The 18666-nt window shown below is 39.2% G+C and overlaps 2 pseudogenes; both read right to left on the minus strand.

The window, feature by feature from the left end:
• Positions 1-11207: 11207 nt before the first annotated feature.
• LOC140516236 (metalloreductase STEAP4 pseudogene) lies at positions 11208-12622 on the minus strand (annotated as a pseudogene).
• A 358-nt stretch (positions 12623-12980) lies between these two features.
• LOC140515780 (F-box only protein 3-like) overlaps positions 12981-18666 on the minus strand; it is an 82884-nt pseudogene continuing 77198 nt past the window's right edge.

The following is an 18666-nucleotide window of genomic DNA, read 5'->3' on the forward strand; positions in this document are numbered from 1 at the left end:
AGGTCTTTATAACCTCACGGGCTAAGAGGCTGTTTACCCCCTCTGCTACTGCCACTGTTCTAGGATTTTTCCCAGGGAGATATACTCTCAATTCCTCAAGGTCAACAAGTGGAGGGAGAAAGCATTTACCAATAACTCTACCATCTTGGCTTATGCTTATTTATTTTTACATAAAGAATTAAACCTTGCAGAATATTTAATAGTGCAGGATACAGAGCATCTTCGATGTTCTTTAGACTTGATCCCTATGTTGACATTATAATCATCAAAGCTGGGAATGCTACACCACCGAAATACATAGTACAAAATGGCAGAAGTACATTTCAGGAATTGTTGGAGATTCTGTCCAAATGGCAAGCCAAAATTTATTGAATGATCTTCTTACAAAATTCAAGTTTTAAATCTGTCGTCTGATAACTCTGCAAATTCTTGGTGAACTTTGAAAGACAGATAATTAATATTTTTTTTATTTCAATTGAGTATGGTTTATAAACCCAACTTAACTTTTGCAGAATCAAAATTTGAAAGGAGGTATTTCTGAAACTGTGTCTCCATGTACTTAACATGATCAATTACAACTCTTTTAATTAAATCCTTGGGAAGGTTATTTTTTAAAAAAATAAAATCATCTGTAGATATAAAAATTGCTGAAGAACCATTTTCCACACAATTTTTCCATATGTTGACTTTTTCAATAAAACATTCTTCTTTTAACAAATATGCTGCACTTTTCCTTGAATCAACATGTTTAAATCATTGACTTTTTTGACTGTATCTGGCAAAAATGCACTTCTTTAAAATACTAACTTAATAATTAATTTTTAGTTTCCAACATTCATTTACATAAGAATTTGTGTTCCAAATTTTCCCCTCCTCCATTTCCTCCCCTGTCCCCAAGATGGCATTCAAACTCATATAGGATCTACATGTACTACATATACATTCATATTAATCATATTTTCACTTTAATCATGTTGTAAAGAAGAATTTAAATCAAGGGGAGTAACCATGAGAAAGAAAAAACAAGAAAAAAAAGAGAGAGAGAATAAATAATGTGCTTCCCTCTGAATTCAGACTCCATAATTCTTTCCCTGGATGTGAATAGCATGTTACATCATTAGTCTTTTGGATTTGTCTCACGCCTTTCATTGCTAAGAAGAGGTAAGTCTACCAAAGCTAATCACCTCACAATGCTGATGTTACTGCGTACAATTTATTCCTTGTTCTGCTTACTTCACTAGACGTTAGTTCCTTTAAGTCTTCCCAGGCTTTTCTGAAGGCTAACTGCTCATTATTTCTGATGGAACAATAGTATTTCATTACATTCATATGCTACAACTTGTTCAGCCTTTTCCCAACTGATGGACCTCTCCTCAATGTCCAGTTCTTGGCCATCACAAAATGAGCTGCTATTACTATTTCTGTATATGTGGATCTTTTTCCCATTTTTATGATCCCTTTGGTATACAGACCTAGAAGAGGTATTGCTGGCTCAAAGAGTATGCACAGTTTTATAGGGCTTCCAGCATAATTCCCAACTGCTCTCCAGAATGGTTGGATGAATTCACAACTCTACCAACAATGCATTAGTGTTCCAACTCTTCCACATCTTCCCCAACATTTATGATTTTCCTCTTTTTTTCATGGTAGCCAATGTGATAGGTGTGAGGCAATACCTCAGAGATGTTTTAACTTGCATTTCTCTAATCAATGGTGATTTAGATAATTTTTTACATGAGTGTAGGTAGCTTTAATTTCTTCATCTGAAAACTGCCTGTTCATATCCTTTAACCATTTACCATTTGGGGAATGACTTACACTCTTATAAAGTTGACTCAGTTTTCTCTATATTTTACAAATGAGACTTTCACAGACACTGATTGTGAATATTGTTTCCCAACTTTCTGTTTGCTTTCAAATCATTGTCGTATTTGTGTTATTTGTACAAAAGCTTTTCAGTTTAATGTAATCAAAATCATCCACTTTGCATTTTATAATGTTCTCTATCTCATTTGGCCATAAAGTCTTCCCTTTTACATAAATATGACAGGAAATGTGTTCCTTTCTCTCCCAGTTTACTTGTAGTATCAGACTTTATATTTAAATTGGGTACTCATTTTGACTGGATCTTGGTATGCAGGGTAAGATGTTCGTCTATGCATACTCTCTGCCATAATATTTTCTAGTTTCCCTGCAGTTTTTGTTAAACAGTGAGTTCTTATCCCAGAATCTAGAGTCTTTGGGTTTATGAAACGGGAGATTAGTATTGTCATTGACTATTCTGTCTTGGGTACTTCAAGTATTCCAGTGATCCAGGACTCTATTTCTTTGTTAGTACCAAGTAGTTTTGATGATTGCTGCTTTACAAAACAATTTAAGAACTTTTACAACTAAAACACATTTCCTTCCTTTTCCTTAATTTTCTTGATACTCTGGATACTTTGTCCTTCCCTATGAATTTTGTTATTGTATTTTCTAGTTCTAATAACATATTTTTGGTACTTCGTTATGGTATTGAATAAGTACATTAATTTCTGTTGAATTGTCATTTGTATTCTATTAGTGCAGCCTAAATATGAGCAAATGACATTTTCCCAAGTATTTATATCGGACTTTATTTGAGCGAACAGTGTTTTGCAGTAGTGTTCATAGAGTTCCTGGGTTTGACTTGGCAGGGAGACTCCTAAATTCTTCTGGGAGAACAAAGTTCACATGGTTTTGAAAGCCATGTCATTATGAAAAAAATTAAGAATATCAGATGGCTGCTCAGTTACAAGTATAGGAACTTCATCTTTGACTTTCAATAATCTGTTTATACTTCTCCCTCTTGAGAGTCACATGATTCAAATAGAGGGTCAATCTTACTATTAGGAACACCAGGGTCCAATTCTTACCTACAGTCTTAGCCACATGACCATAATCAAATCATTTAACCCCTCTGTGTCCTAGGCAATTCCCTAATCTGTGACTGATTGACATGAACTGCAGGAGTCTCCAAAACGGGAATGCCCCTAAACCACTGAAATAACAGGGCTGGATAAAATAATCATGCCAATAATATATGAAATTCTCTGTGGTCCTGGTCAGACCTCACCTAGAATATCACGTTCATTTTTAGCATCTACATTTCTGAAGGGCATTGTCAGGGAGGGATGATGAGAGACCTGGACAATTCACCCTATGAGGAACAAATGAAAGTAGGAGCGTTATGTAGTGGAAGGAGCTCTGAATGTAGAATCAGGAACTCACTTTGAACTCCAGCTCTACTCCCTACTGCCTGTGAGACCTTCGGCAATTTACTGAACCTTCTCCTCCAGGCTTGTGTCCTCCAGTTTACGGGGAGTGGACCGGACCCTGCCAGCTCTAAATTCCATGAATCTATAAGAGTGTGGCATTTCACTCTGAAAACAGAAGACAGAAGAGGCAGTGGTAGCTGTCCTGACTTTATGTGAATGCCTGTCTCAAGGCAAAGGGATTAGACTTTGTTCTACCTTCAGAATAAAGAACCAGAATCAAAGGCAAAGATAAAGTGCCTGACACATAGTAGGTGCTTAAGAAATACTTCTGAGATTGATCTATTAATGAGTTGATAGCAGGGATGCAGGTTTGTCTTAATAATAAAAAAACTGCACTTTCAAAAGAAATGACCTAGGTGGGGAGGTAGTGAGTTCTCCATTAGTGAAAGAACTCGAAGCAGAGATTGGATGGCCTCTTGTCAGGGATTTCATAGGGAGGAATCATTGTGTCTCAGGTAGGAAATGAGAGGCTGACTCTTAGTCCTTTTCAGGTCTAAAATTAGAGGCTCCCGTGAACTGTCTGCTTTGGCATTGTTTTGACGGGTTTGTGGGGAGGGGCATCTCCTTTTCTGTGCTTTTCTGTGCTAGAAAGGTGCAATGTCTCTTACAAAAGCAAATACACTAGTGCCCTTGTTCAATCCCTTCTCCACAGGGGACCTGTGATTGTGCACAGGGGGTCTTTATGCTACCCAGGGCGTCCTTTCTGTACTATCTCCTTGATCTCCCAAGTGCCAGATGTCTTTTCTGCCTTTCTCTTCTTAGAGAGACATCATCTGTTTAATGCCTACAGGCTTTGTGTCACCAGGGCAGGAACTGTTTCGTTCTTGTCTTTGGACTCTTAGCACCCAGAGCAGAGTGTGACTCATTCTAGGCTTTTAGCACATGGTTTTTAACCAATTTGGTGTTTTGAAATTTGTCACAGTCTTTTCTTGACCTCTGCTGGTCAAAAGAATGATACTGAGGATTATTATGGCAAAGCCTTTCCTGACATCTCGTGGTCAAAATCGACATTGTGGAATTTGCCAGTTTTTTTCTGTCTTCTTATGGACAGACAGAATATTGGATCATAATGAAAGTTTGAGGCCAGAGAGGAATATGTCATACAACTGAGAATCCTGGCCTTTTGTCAATGCAGATATTATACTTTTAGTTTTTCATCTCGTGTCCATGCACCCTACTCATTTTAAATGCCATTTTATTCAATTGCAGCCCATATTACAGCTTCTTTCCTGTCACGCAGGCAGAAAGAAATTAAACAAAATCCTGCATTTATGGAATGAAGTGTCAGTCAGTGTTAATATAAATTCAGACTAAATCATCACGGTCAAAATTATCTATTAAATGCTCCGTCATATTAAAAGTCATCTCATACAGCACAAGCCTTTATAGCAGTGTGGACAGCTTTGGGTTGATTTTACCTTCCAATATGGCGAGATGGAAAACGGTCTAATGTTGCCCAACAAGAAGAGTAAAAAATTTAGAGTGCATAAAGCAAACAAAAGAAACATCTATTTTTCCAAGGAATTTTATGAAAGAAATATCAAGTTTGTTTGACATTTTACCAGGCATTCAGGTAAATATGTTCCCTGTGTGTGTTGTTGTTGTCATTCAATGATGTCAGCCTTTAGCTGATGTCAGACTTTATGTGATGCCATAGATTTTTATCCGTGTGATTATCTTAGCAAAGATACTGGAGTAGTTTGTTATTTCTTCCTCCAACGTGTTGCCAATTAATTTATGAGTAATTGAGGTAAATAAGGGTTACCTGAACTGAAAACACAGTAAGTGTCTGAAGCCAGACTTCAACTGAGATCTTCCTGACTCCATCCTCTGGTTTCTCTCCACTGCACTAAGTGCCCTGTCCAGGGCTACTTCAAAACAAAATAAAACCAATACCAAAAGCAAACGCCAATTACCCCGGGTGTATGAAAGATCAGATGGTAAGGCTACAGTGGTAGTCGTTGGCCTCAGTACTAAGCTCTGATTCCAATCGAGGTTTAGTATTTCCTAATATATAATGTTAATAACCAACTATTAAATTAAGATTAATGTAGGATTTGAGCCTGGACCTCTTTGATTGCACATCCAAGCTCCTTTTATTCTACCACAAAGTGGCCCTGTTGCCAGTCCCCATTGCCTGTTTCTGTGTCCAGGTGAAGAGTGTTGTTATCATAAAGCAAGGTCTAATTTGGTGACTTCAAGGTGAGGGAAAAGGGAAAGGAAAGCAAAAGAGCAAACCCATTTAGTTCTTGGAGAAAAGTTGAGACCTCATCTTCCAGAAAGTGCTGATCCTGTATTCCTCACTCTTCCTCTGTCTCATTCTCTAACTTCTCCTCTCCACAGAGCCTAGCCTTGTGCTAGACAGGCATTAAGGGTCCAGCAAATAGGGTTTTTCTAGAATGAACTGAATTAAAAACCAATGAACAAGGCACTGATAACTCAGAATTTCTTTGACCATCTTTTGCTCAGTTCTTCCTCACCATTTTTGCGCCTAAGAAATCTTTGCTAATTGTTGCACCTCTTCCACATAGCCAGAGTTCTGCAAGATTTTCCTTGTTCTTTTGTCCCCTGTCAGATCTTAGAATGGGAGGCTGAACAAAATACTCTGTTGACATTCAAATCACCTCCTTTCTAAGCATAGCAGATTCATTGTCAATGGTTTTGTGGTGTTTTGAAAATGGTCACCTGAGAGCAAACCAACTGGGTTCAAGTGTTGCATTACTCTGTTTCCTTAAGAGCACCGGAGCTGTAGAAAGAAGTTTTTTCTGGGAAGAGATCACTCTGGGCCCAGCTTTTATAGACAGTTTTTCATTTTGTTCTTTGATGACAATACTCGAAACGCTGATCCCTACTGTAATCCTCAGATGTATGGTGCTGGGTGAGAAGAAGAGGACCCATTCCAGTCAGATTCCATTAGAAAGACTGTTTTCATGAGAACCGCAGTGTGATAGTGCTACCATATCACCCCAGGCCCCCTGTGATGTCTAAGCGAATATTATTGGGATTCACTTGTTTCCACGTTAGGATGTCTTTAGGAGATTTATATCATCATTGGTACTTGGTACTGAAATGATGACTTTTACATATTTTTATGTCTTTACTATCTCATAACGTAAGTTTCTGTGTGGGCCAGAATGGTATAAAGGAAGAGACAACGTCAGGATAGACTATTATCTAGAAAGGAAGCCAAAGAATTCAGTTCAGGCCTGTAAGGATCTACCGAGTGTTTAATAGAGGAACCTTTCCATTTGGGGGAAATTATTTTTCCTTTCCCATCAAATAACCCCAACCCTTCCTCACACTTTTAGGCTTAGAACGGCTTGAGGGATGAGAGTAGCTTAGTAACATAAAAGGCAGCATAATAGAAGGCAGCAGGACATAGTGACTGCAGCACTGAATTTCAAGTCAGTCTCAAATCCTGCCTCAGACACTGAGTAACTGTGTGCTCCTAGATGAATCATGTGATCCCTGTGGTTTCCAGGTTCACAATTTACAAATTTAGGGAAATGGAACGAGACGGCTTCTGACAGCTCCTATGTCTCTACATCTGTCATCCCCAGATGCCAAGGACTCCTTGAAGACATTAAATGAATGACTGAGCATAGAGGGAACTGAGATAATATATATACACCGCATAATCTTGGCAGTGCCTGAAAGGAGATAGAGAGAGACACATATAAAGAGAGAGTGAAAGAGACAGAGAGACAGAGAGGGAGGGAGAGAAGGAAGGAGGGGGAGAGATAGAGAAGGATGGCTTTGTTTAGAAATGGGGTATGACAGTGGTTGATGGATGGACTCCAATTTAGCATTTCGAAGCAGAGGAGCCTGTTTGGAATTCCAGCCCTACTACTGATCCCAATGACTACAGCTGAAGTCTCATTTAAGATCAGGTATTGTATACTCCCAGGGTTGTTGATTTTTGAACTTACTAACCCTACTCACAGCTTCAGTGGTTACCGGCATGCCTGACTTCACAATGGTCAAGTATCATTCACACATTTGACGTTTCTTTCATAAATTTCCTTCGAAAGTGAAATCACTCCTATTTGTGTTTAATTGCTGTAAATATTGCTGCTTTTTTACCTAATTAACGGGTACATTGAAGGGTGAAACCAACTCAATGGTGTCTCTACTTCTATGAATTCTTATCCTAAATAATATTACCTTTCTCATAATGAAGAGTTGCATAGGTTATTTTCGTATTGATGGTTTCACCTGAATTCCTTTTGCACTGAAGGAATTTGTTACTCACTGTCATAAATTCGGGACTTCATTTAACTTCATTCTTTTTTCCCTTAACCAGGAATATACTGATTCACAAGTTCAAATCCAATAAAATTAGACTCTGGAATTTCTCTGACTATAATATTAGGAGTTGTAGAAAAGATAGCAGCCTTAAAGTAATCACGAAATGATGATCATTTTTGATGTCATTCAATGATGACTTTTGAAGTATTTTTCATTACCTTACATTATGTAGTAAACGGCAGTATCCTTTTTGAACAGGCTATGTCAATGAAAGACTGTGCTGTGTCCCTCAAGGGCAATTAATTGGTCAACAGGCATTAATTATGCACCTACTTATCAGTTCATTTCAATAAACATTTGTTGATCTACTATATGAACTGCAACTTCACTTTTGACCACCCTGATGTCAGTGAAAGACTGATCTATGTGCATCAACGACATTTTAATCGGTCAGCAAACATTTAGCATGTACCTGCTTTCAATTCATTAACACTGATTGAGCACCTACTATGCGGCAAGCACTTTTTACAGTGCTGGGGGACTTTTTGAAACTGTCATGCGTGAGGGAAAATAAGTAGGTAATTACAGTAAAGTACACAAAGGAGCATTGTACATAATGAAACTAACAAGGCAGGATGTATCTAAATCGATAACAAAGGGAGTAGTCTCTGTTTTATCCAAGATGTACAGCGAGGAGTTGAATACAACTCCATACAACTGGAGTTGAATGAACAGATTTACTGACCAGAGGTTTAAAGACTTCAGTAAATTGCAATGTTATTTTGGACCAGCAGATATCAGCCAAAGACTCTGTTATGTTCCTTAATGGCAATTAATTGATCAATGAGCATTTATTAAGTGTCTACTTTGTACAAGTCCTGAGAACCGCCTTTTCAATGGCGTGTAGGTGGGAAATGAAGTGTCATGTGTGAGGAAGAGTAAGCAGGCAACTCTTGCTGAATAGAACTGCTGAAGGAGAATAGTCCCCTCTAGCACTCCCGTCTTCTTGTACCTTAGTTTCTGATCCAGTGACACTGGCCTCCTTGCTCTTCCACAAAGGGGGCACCTCATCCCTCAGCTCCTGGCATTTTCTCTGGCTGTCCCCCACCCTTGGACTGCTCTTCTTTCTCATCTCTACCTACTAGCTTCCCTGGCTTTCATTAAGTTCCAACTTAAATCCCATCTTCTACAAGAAGTCTTTCCTATCACCTCTTAATTTTAGTGCATTCCCATGGTTAATTAGTTCCTATATATTCTGTATACGTTCTGTATGGCCCAGATATATTCATATCCTCAATACTATCCTCATGGTAAGGTGAGGGGCAGGTGCCTGGAGTCAAATAATTGGACATGGCTCCCACAACATTTGAGATCATCTCCAGTTATCCTGATCCATATCTTGTCACTGGATCCAGATGACTCTGAAGGAGATAGTGAGACTAGTGACTGCCAAATTCGGTCTCGTTGATAGCCAACTCACTTGTAAGTCTATATATGGCCTTCCTGGTACCATTGGTCTTCTTCCAGAAAGAAGGACAAAAATCAATAACAGTGGGACAGGTCACGAATCAGGTAAATCTAGGAAACCATCAGGAGAAAAAGCTGGAGGTAGGTATTATTAATCCTTTTAATTGATCTGTTCATCAAATGGATAATTGGTTATTGATAATATCCTCCTCTACTTACCCAGCCCTTCCTCCTCTCCAGTTTTGCAGCCACTCAGGCAATTATCTCTTCTCAGAGATTGTCAATTAGACTTTATGCTCGCTGCCCAGCCCTGGTTCACACAAGAGCAGCTCTGTGGGCAGGTTGGCCTGGAAGCCTCCTTCAAACAATCTTCCTTTAGTACAAATTTCAGCATATAGAATCCAGCACAACAATACTGATTGCTCATGCCCCAGCCAGACTGGGGGAATCTGGAATCAAACTACATTTGTGTGAGCATGTTTTTGGTCACATTCAAGACTTGAGGGACGCTGGAACCATTGTTCACGTCCTAACAAAAATAATGTAGTCCCCATCCACTTCTGGGTGTGTTGGGAATTGTGGGTGGTGGGAAGGGTTAAAGTACGCAATTAGAGGAGGGGGGGGGCGCTGGGGGGAGTTTCCTCAAAACACTGAATGCCATTGCTAGAAAGAAATTTGCCCAAGGTCACAGAGTTTGTGCTAGAAATCTTCCAAATAAGGGAGTGAAACTGAGGTCGATTTTATTGATACAGTTGACTAGGATCTTTGATCCTTCAAAGCCAATTAAAGTGAAACTCTTCTTCCTGCAATGTGACTTCTCGAAGAATCTGGAGTATGTGTGGTGCAAATGTAGTCTACCTGATCCTGGAGTGAGGTCCTCCTTGCTTTCTTCATTCTGTTGTTTTGTTGTTGTTGTTGTTGTTTTTCTGTTTTCATACTTTATTGTTCTATTACACCAGATTTAAGAAAAGAATGAAAAATGGTCAATAATGTACTTTAAATTTTAAAGCACTTCCCCATACCCCCTAAAGCTGTTTGTTAAAACTTTTTTTTACCCTTATGCTCCTCCATTGCTCCTCGTTTTTCCCTCTGCTTTTAGGAGACAAGAATATATCTCTATAATCCCTTTTCTGCATCATAACTCTTCAAAAAATCGAAGGCAGCTATCATCTCCCACCTGTCTTCTCTTTTGTAAGCTTAAACACCTACTGTTACTTCAACCAATCCCCATTTAGATCTACCAGTATTGAGTTTTCTTATTACACGTCATTGCTTACAAAAAAAGATGAATCTTAAGGAGTTATAGAAATTGGTGTGACTGTGGATTGTGTAAAAGGATAATATTACATGTAGTCAGCTTTGAGTGATACTTGGACACACACAAATAATGAAACATACTGAAACAAGGAGTCCAGTGTGATGCATGATAAAAAAAAATGCCAATATTTACCAGGCTCCACCTCATTTTGTTTTTTTGGGGGGTGCAGGAGGGAAGATGGTGGGGATTCTCTACTTCTAGCCCCTTCCTTCACAGTCAATTCATTCTCCCTATAAAATAATATATATGCTAGGGATTCTGTCTTGCATGAAGGCTTTTCTTCAATGTTCCTTAACACTCAAGTCATATTAGGTTCTAAAAAGCTAAGCCAGCAGGGCTAATGCTTTGGTAGGCTCTCTCAAGTTAGTAGGGACTTGGTCATGGATGACGAGTAGTATTGTATGAAGATTAGCCTAGATGAGACTAGAGATAACCAATGCCAGAGGCTGGGTATCAGATTTTTTTCTATAACAACTTATGAAGACCACCAAGGTGCATTGGGGGTGGGTGGGATGGAGAGAGTAGAGATGACCATGCGGCTCAATAGAAGGATCTGCCATTTGCCCAGTGAAATCATGGAACCTTTGAGGTGACGAGGTAAGTAGAGTGAGGAGGGGAGAGAGAGAGATCAAACGTCGTGCATATCTAGTCATCAAAGCTGAAGTAAAGGAGGAGCGGATCCCTTCTCCCAGAAGACCAGTGGTTTCTTGGGGTCCACATAGCAGAAAATCCTGCCCCCTTTCTGCTCTTTATACTCTGGAGAGAGGAAGAAGGGGAAGCCTTAGGAAACAAAAGCACACTCTACAGGAGACATTCAAATCCATTGCTGAGATGTCCCCATGAAAATGACATGATGAACTAACTGGTTGTCAGCAACTTCACACCCCAGTGTTGCCATTTCCTACCTGGGCTTTTTTAGAGGCTTTGAAGTTTCTTTCTCAAACTTGTTGGATCCGTGTAAGTGGCTGGACGGAACACGGCATTACCAGGATGAACTTCAGGAGCAGCACCATACAGGGATGATGAGACTTAGCACATAAATTGAAGGGAGGCACCATCTGAGAATGGAAGGGCTGAGGAATCTCTTTTCACCAAACATAACTGTGTGAGCTGTACATAAGATCAGTGTCAGGTAGTCGAGTTTGGACTGGATGAATCGAAATTCTCCCCTTGACCATGTTGCTGACCTATAGCAAGGACTGATTCCCAAAAGGACAAATAAAAAAAGGTCCCAGTATGCCCAGGGCTAGGAAAGAATCACCGAGCCAGGCATTGGTCACGTTAAAAGGCTTGGTCTTATTGGTTTTTATCTGACTAATCACACTGTTGTTCCACTTTCATCTGACATAATGGCGAATAGGAATCATAAGGGTGCACATGATGTGGAGGAAGGTAAAGGCCAATGTCACAAGTCCGAGTTGTTTTCTGCAAAGCTTTCAGTGGTCAAGTCAGTTTGCGAAACGGCTATATTCGGTACCTCCGTATCAAATTGCAACAATAATCCCAGGGAGGTAAACCAAGTCAAGAAGATTGAGAGCCAACCCTGGGAAGATATGATTTGGAATCAAAATGGCCAAGAAGAATGTGTTGTTATTCTCTTCATGAATGTACGGGTAGATGATTTCTCTTAACACAGAGTAAACAAAATAGAAAATACATAAGGCAGCAGAGAGGTATAGAGGGAACTTCCACATTGCAAAGAGCTGAAGGGGGTACTTTTAAATCTCTTTGACTGCCTTGAGAGATCCTTGATCCATTGGAGTAAGACCAAGGGTATGACCAATATCCATCACTCACTGCTTAGCTTCCTTGTCATCTCCACAGACAAATACCTGCCTGCTTGCACCCAGGTTGCCTGGTTGGAAAGGCGAGGCTGAGACTGTGTTAAACGCTTTCAAGATTTTGGCTCCTGGAACCAGTTCTCCAAGACATTCTGCATTGGATTCAAGATATTGATTAATTTTAAGATTGTTGCTGATGTCCACCAATATTTTTCCTTTTGGTTCCTCTGCTAACTCTGTAGGAAAATTATGATGTTCTCTGTGGATTGCTACAATTATAAGATCAGACCTCTGGGCACCTTCTGCACAGCTCAAGACTTCAACTCTTTTAGGGTGCAGACCAAATAGCCCTGGGTTTCGCTTCCAAAGATCACACAGTAGGCACATTGGAACATCTTATTGCCTGGTGATCTTCCAAAGTCTCCTGTTCCAAATATACACACTGTCTCTTGATTATGGGAACAGCCCACGTTCATAGCAAAAGCAATCTCCTTTAAAGAGGGTTTCTCCATAACTTCCAGTCTTGCAGACGACCTTGAGATTAGCAGCTTTCCCAGTCAGGGAACCATAAATGAAGAGATTTAGGGGTGCTAGGGACCGCAAAATACAGACACGCTGAGTCTTGCTCGAATGAATTCTACTCAAGCCTTCTTAAAGCCAAAGAAAACAAAGTTTATGAAACATTGGCCAAATTGGGCTGGGTCTTAAGGAGCCTAAGTATTTGTAAAGCTTGCATTCACAAGTGGGCCAGATAAAATCCCAGTTACGCAGAGTCTGAGCTGGATTGAATCTGAGCCTTTCATTCTGTTCTTACTAAATTCACAAAGGGGAAAGGATTCTGGGAGGATGGCAGAGTAGATAAAAAACTTTTCACTCTCCAAATTTCCTACACAAAAATGGGACATATCATGGCCTTAGAGGGTCAGAAATAAGCATGAGGTGAGGCATTTGTCCTGTTGGGACATTTGAGAAGACCCCAGGAAAGATCTGACCTTCAGGTCTGAGTGAAGTGCAAACACGTCTAAGCCCACTCTTCTGAATAAACAAATAATAAGCCCTGGAGGCAACTTGGTGGAAAAGCTGCCTCAGTCTTAGAAATTTTCATCTCCTAGACAGTGTGGGAGTCTGAAATCTGAGTAGGAAAAGATTGAAGGACCGTCCACTATTGAAAGCCACCAAGCACAGCTGTGCTGACATGTCCTGGGTTGTGGCTGCATGCAGAAGGAGCTAGCACATACCTGGTGATGTCAGTAATGATGGGCAGGGACCCTGGCGGCTGTGGGCACTGGCAGGGGAGCAGAGGCCCTGGTTTCAGTTCTAGGACAGAGAGGACAGCTGTAGTTTGCAGCCACTGGAGGGACCTCAGGGAACAAGATGATTTGAAGGACAGTCTGGCTAAGAGCCCCAATCATGACTTAGGAGTGGAGAGTCCAAGTCTGAGCCCAGAGAAAGACCTCTGAAAATAATAGTAAGAAGGACTTGAGGCTTGGGGCATCATTCCCCATACCTTGGGACTATAACTTGGTTACACTGATAGCTGCTAAAACCAAAACAAAATAAACTACATAAATAAATAATTAAAAATGAGTAAGCAAAGGAGAAAAGACTTATCCACATTTAGTTTCTATGGGGCTAGAGAAGATCAGAGTTCATCTTCAGAGGAAGATAATGGACCTAAAAATCCACTCCTTTTTCAATCAGAAGCATCAAATGAACTCAAGCACAAAAACAGTTCTTGGAAGGACTTAAAAAGGGACTTAAAGTATAAAATATAAGAGATTGAGGAATATTAGAAAAAAATAAGAGCAATCCAAGAAACTTATCTATTATATCTAGAAAATTATGAAAAGGTGCACAACAATATGGAAACAGAGAACTAAAAAGTCAAGGAAGAAAACAATTCCTTGAAAACTAGAATTGGCAAAGGAAACTAATAACTTTGTAAGACACAAAGAAATAATAAAACACAATCAAAAGAATGAATGAAATTGGAGAAAAAGTGAAATATTTCCTCAGGAAAACATCTGTTCTGGAGTACTAATCCAGGAGAAATAATGTAAACATAGTCAGACTACCTGAAAAATATGATACTAAAAAGAGTCCTGGTGCAATGTCACAGCATTCATCAAGGAAAATTACCCTGAATTTCTAGAACAAGAAGGCAAAGTAGAAAAAATAAACAGTTCTTGGATCACCACCTGAAAGAGATCTCAGGAGAAAACTTATAGGAATATCAAATCCCAATTTCAAAGCTCCCAGAGAATGGAGAAAAATTTGGAAGCAACACAAAAAAATCAATTTAAATATCATGGAGTTGTACACACAAGTATAAAAGACCTTATATCTTGGAAAATTAAATTATATAGAGCAAAACAGTTGGAGTTTTGTCCAAGGGCAGTTTACCCAGCAAAGTAAACATAATCCCAATGAAAAAAATGGATATCTAATGACCTCAAAGACTTTCAGGTTTTTGTGACAAGAAAATCTCCAGAACTGAAAAGTCAAAATATAGAATCTAGGAGGAAAATGTGGTGGATACTCAAGACCAATTTTAAAGGACTCAGGTAAAATTGTTCACTTCCTTTATGTGGAAATATTAGCAGTGCACTTATAATTGTCATCATTATTTGGATGTTTCGAAAGAAAAGTGCGTGCTAAGCTGAGAATGATAGGCTGATTCTTTTTTTTTAACTTTAAATATGTAATTTTAAACACCTGCAAGATTTCAGGAAGAGTATCTTTAGACATCTCAGTCCTGATTCTGTAAGTGCAGAAATAGTGAGGCAGATGAACAGAGCTAAGTTCGGGGAGAAATGACATGCACACAGATACTGTGATGTCTTCAGTTTTTGCCACAAATCCTTTACCATGAACATACTTGAAAATCTGGTCTCTGATGATAGGGTAGCCCCCTGTTACAATATTATGCACATAAGAGGTAAACCATTCCGAATACAAGCACCTGTAGTAAACATAACAATTGTTGAAGGATTCCGAGCTATCTGGTCTGACCACTGATAGAAGATCTCATACTTTTTGCGGCCTTCTACACTTTCCAATGCCATATAGTGACTCAGCCCAGTGTGTGCAGAAAGTGAGCAGAAGACACTGCTTCAGACCCTGCCTCTGCTGGAACCCACCTACAGCCGTGTCGATGTCCAGCAAATCCTCGGAGCAGTCGTGATTGGAGAGGGCCATGCTTCCTATCAACCTGGGAACCACCACCTTCTGCCCATTGCGGATCCGAAAAGAACAGGAGTAGTCATTGGGAAGCTTGTACCCAGTCTGCATTTCCACGTCTTTCAGCTCACGTTCCTCCATGCTATCTTTCAGACATCCGATCATCCTTGGACACCTCTGCCCAAAGTGTCTTCCAGGTCATCCCAGGCTTTTTTAAGAGTACCACAATTTTGACTATGTCTTCCCAGATCAATATAAGTGTCTTTGAGGAGAGCTTATCAACTTTTGTTCTTCTGCTTATTTTCTGCCTCTGACAAAAGCCAGTATTTCTTGTCTTCTCCAGAGAGGATCATGGTTTGATAGCTGGCTTAATCGTCAGCTCATGTAGCTGCAGCTGATGAGGTCCTGATAGTCCAGGAAGGAGAATATGAGCAGTGGTCAGTGGGCAGCAGCTCCTGGCACAGCTCGGGCTCCTCAGCCTAGGCAGATTTTAAAAATAAAACTGTAGGAAAATACAGTAAGGAGTAATCATCTCATACAAATGGAGCATAAAAGGAAAAACTGAAACACAACTAACTAGGAGGACGGAGGGCAGGTAGTGCTGTAATCTTATTCTCAAGTGGAATGAGTTAAAGAGGGAACAACACACACAGGTACATACATTCATACATACATGTCTTCTAAATTCAGAAAGAAATAAGAGGGCAAGGAGATAGGACGGGAGGGGAGAGGATGAGGGAGAGAATTTTAGAGGGGTCAGTAGGTTAAGGAATGGAATGGCACCATAGTGGAAAGAAGTGAAACAGAAGAGTGAGGAGGGTTATATAAATAGGGTGACAAAAATATATAAATAGGGTGACAAAGACGGCAAGGAAAATTAGGAGGGTGGAAAATACAGTACAAGTAATTGTAGATCAGAATGTGAATGGCATGAATTTATCCATAAAATATAAATTGATAACTGATTAAAATTGGAATTTAACATGAGGTTGCTTTCAGGAAACAGTATAAAAATGAGAGACACAGAAAGACAAAATAAAGAGCAGGAGTTCAATTTAGCGTGCAAAAAAGCAGGGAACATAATCATAAGCTCAGAAAAGGTTGTGGTTAAAATAGATTAAATCAAAAGTGAAAACTAGAGAAACTACATTGTAAGCAATATTATTTGATATTATTTAAGACCAGTTAAAGCTCTAGACAGTGTAAAGTACGTAAGTGAATATATGCTGAAACAGATTTATGAACTATGCGGACATAAACATAAAATATATGTTATACAGTTAAACTCTGATAACTCTTTATTCTTCGTGGGTAGTTAAAGCCAATGTAATTTTTAAAGTGACTATTTTTACTAGTTCAATGTCTTCCCAATTAAATTGTTAAAAATTTGTCTTACTTAATTAGAAAAAAAAATCATAACCTAGTTCATTTGGAAGAAAAAACAGTAAGGATCTTCAAAGACAGCAGAGAAAAAAGATGTAAAAGAAATACATTCAGCAGTATCAGACCTTAAAGTAGAAGGCGAGAGCATTGCTGAAATGTAAAAAAGAATAATTTTGACTATTTTAAATTAAAATTTTCTTGTATACATAAAGCCTAAATAGGCAAGAACAGAAGGAATGAAGAAACTTATCTTAGACAATGTCTCAGATACTTGTAAATGTGTTGGAATATTGCTGTGGTAAAACAAGTGCTGAGCTGACTGATTTAGAAAAATATGGAAAGGCCTCTACTTTTGAAGAAAGATGCTATCCACCTTCAGAGAAACAGATAGGAAGAAATAAGCATAGAAGTGTCTTAAATGTATTTTTATGAGCGTATATTCGTAGATATATGTATGTATGCACATACATACATAAATTTATACATTATATATACATACACACATACATATGTGTGTGTGAATATATATGTACATATATATATATATATATATATATATATATATATATATATATATATATATATATATATATATATATCGATTCTTAATTGTAGTCTTCATGGGAGGGAGGGGAAAACAAACTAAAGAATGCACAGCACAGAGGAATAGAAAACTTAGAAGGAAGTAAAGAAAGACATGCTAAATGGGGCAGCAGTGGCAAAACATTGGCCAAAGGACGCAAGCCATGGAGAGGCAGGGATCCAGAACTGCTTGGCAAAGGTGAACTGAGTGGCAGTTGGACTTTCATTGATGGGAAGGAAGTTGCAGGTTATCCACAGAATAGAGGTGGGAATTTTCAGTTTCAGATGGCTGCTCTTGGAATAAGGGATGGGAAAAGAAGTTGGAATGACCCCTTGAAAACTCACGCGCCCTTTCCTTTCCGACCCTGGGCATGTCAGTAGGGTTCTGCCCACCAGGGAAAGATTCCTTCTCCCACAACCTGCACATATACACCTCGTGGACACCTATCATTAAGACTGTCCTCTCCTCAAAATAACCTGAAGCTTCTAGAAGCAGTTACCAAATCTAAGTTTTTGTAAAAATCGTGCCAGAGATATAAGAGATCAATTTCACCAGCAAAGGTATAAACATTCATCAATAGGCCAAACTGACTGGAGAAAATACTGTAAGAAGTAGAAATCCAAAGGCAGACACTGCAGAGAAAGAGGTGGTCTCCATTAAAGTATACTCCAATCTGACCTGTTCTAATGTGGTAGCTATGATTGTCCAGGGCGTGGGATGGAAGTTAGGACATAAACACAGGTACACACACAGAGGCATGCAGAAACACACTCCCACATTTTTCCACACACTGGTGCACCAATGATGGAGCCCTGAGAGGGATGAATTTGGGACAAGCCCATATACTCATGCACAGAAAGACTTACCCCTAATCTTCAACACTCACATTTGTGAACACATAATAAATTATTCCATAATGAATTTTAATCTGTTTCAGTTGGAAATCCAGGTGAGGACACAAAGGAAAGTCTCAAAAGTGCCTTCAGCAATATCTGAGTGACTTAGGACGTGGAGAGATAGGGTAGCCAAAGGCAAGACAGGCAGAGAACCTTACCTCCTAGGGAAAGTCTTACGGAAAAGGATGATGGAACACTTTAAAACATTGCCTCAAAAATGTGTATTCCTATATTCCATTGGCCACGGACTTGATCAAGTACTTACCAAGTACTTATCTCTTCTCTCTATGTATTCATTCATCTGAGCATTAATATGTCCTCCTTATGTAGTGAATGTAGGAATTCTCTCCTATACTGCCTAAGTATTCATATCAGTGCTCATATGTCCCATCTTTATATATATTCTGTAAGAGATTCTGCAGTCTCATGTCATAGCTAAGTTCCAAAGCTCCCATAGTAAACAGAAAATATTGGAAGCAGCAACAACAACGGAAGTCAATTTAATTATCATGGA

The sequence above is a fragment of the Notamacropus eugenii genome, chromosome X (genome assembly GCF_028372415.1).
Source record: "Notamacropus eugenii isolate mMacEug1 chromosome X, mMacEug1.pri_v2, whole genome shotgun sequence".
Taxonomy (NCBI): domain Eukaryota; kingdom Metazoa; phylum Chordata; class Mammalia; order Diprotodontia; family Macropodidae; genus Notamacropus; species Notamacropus eugenii.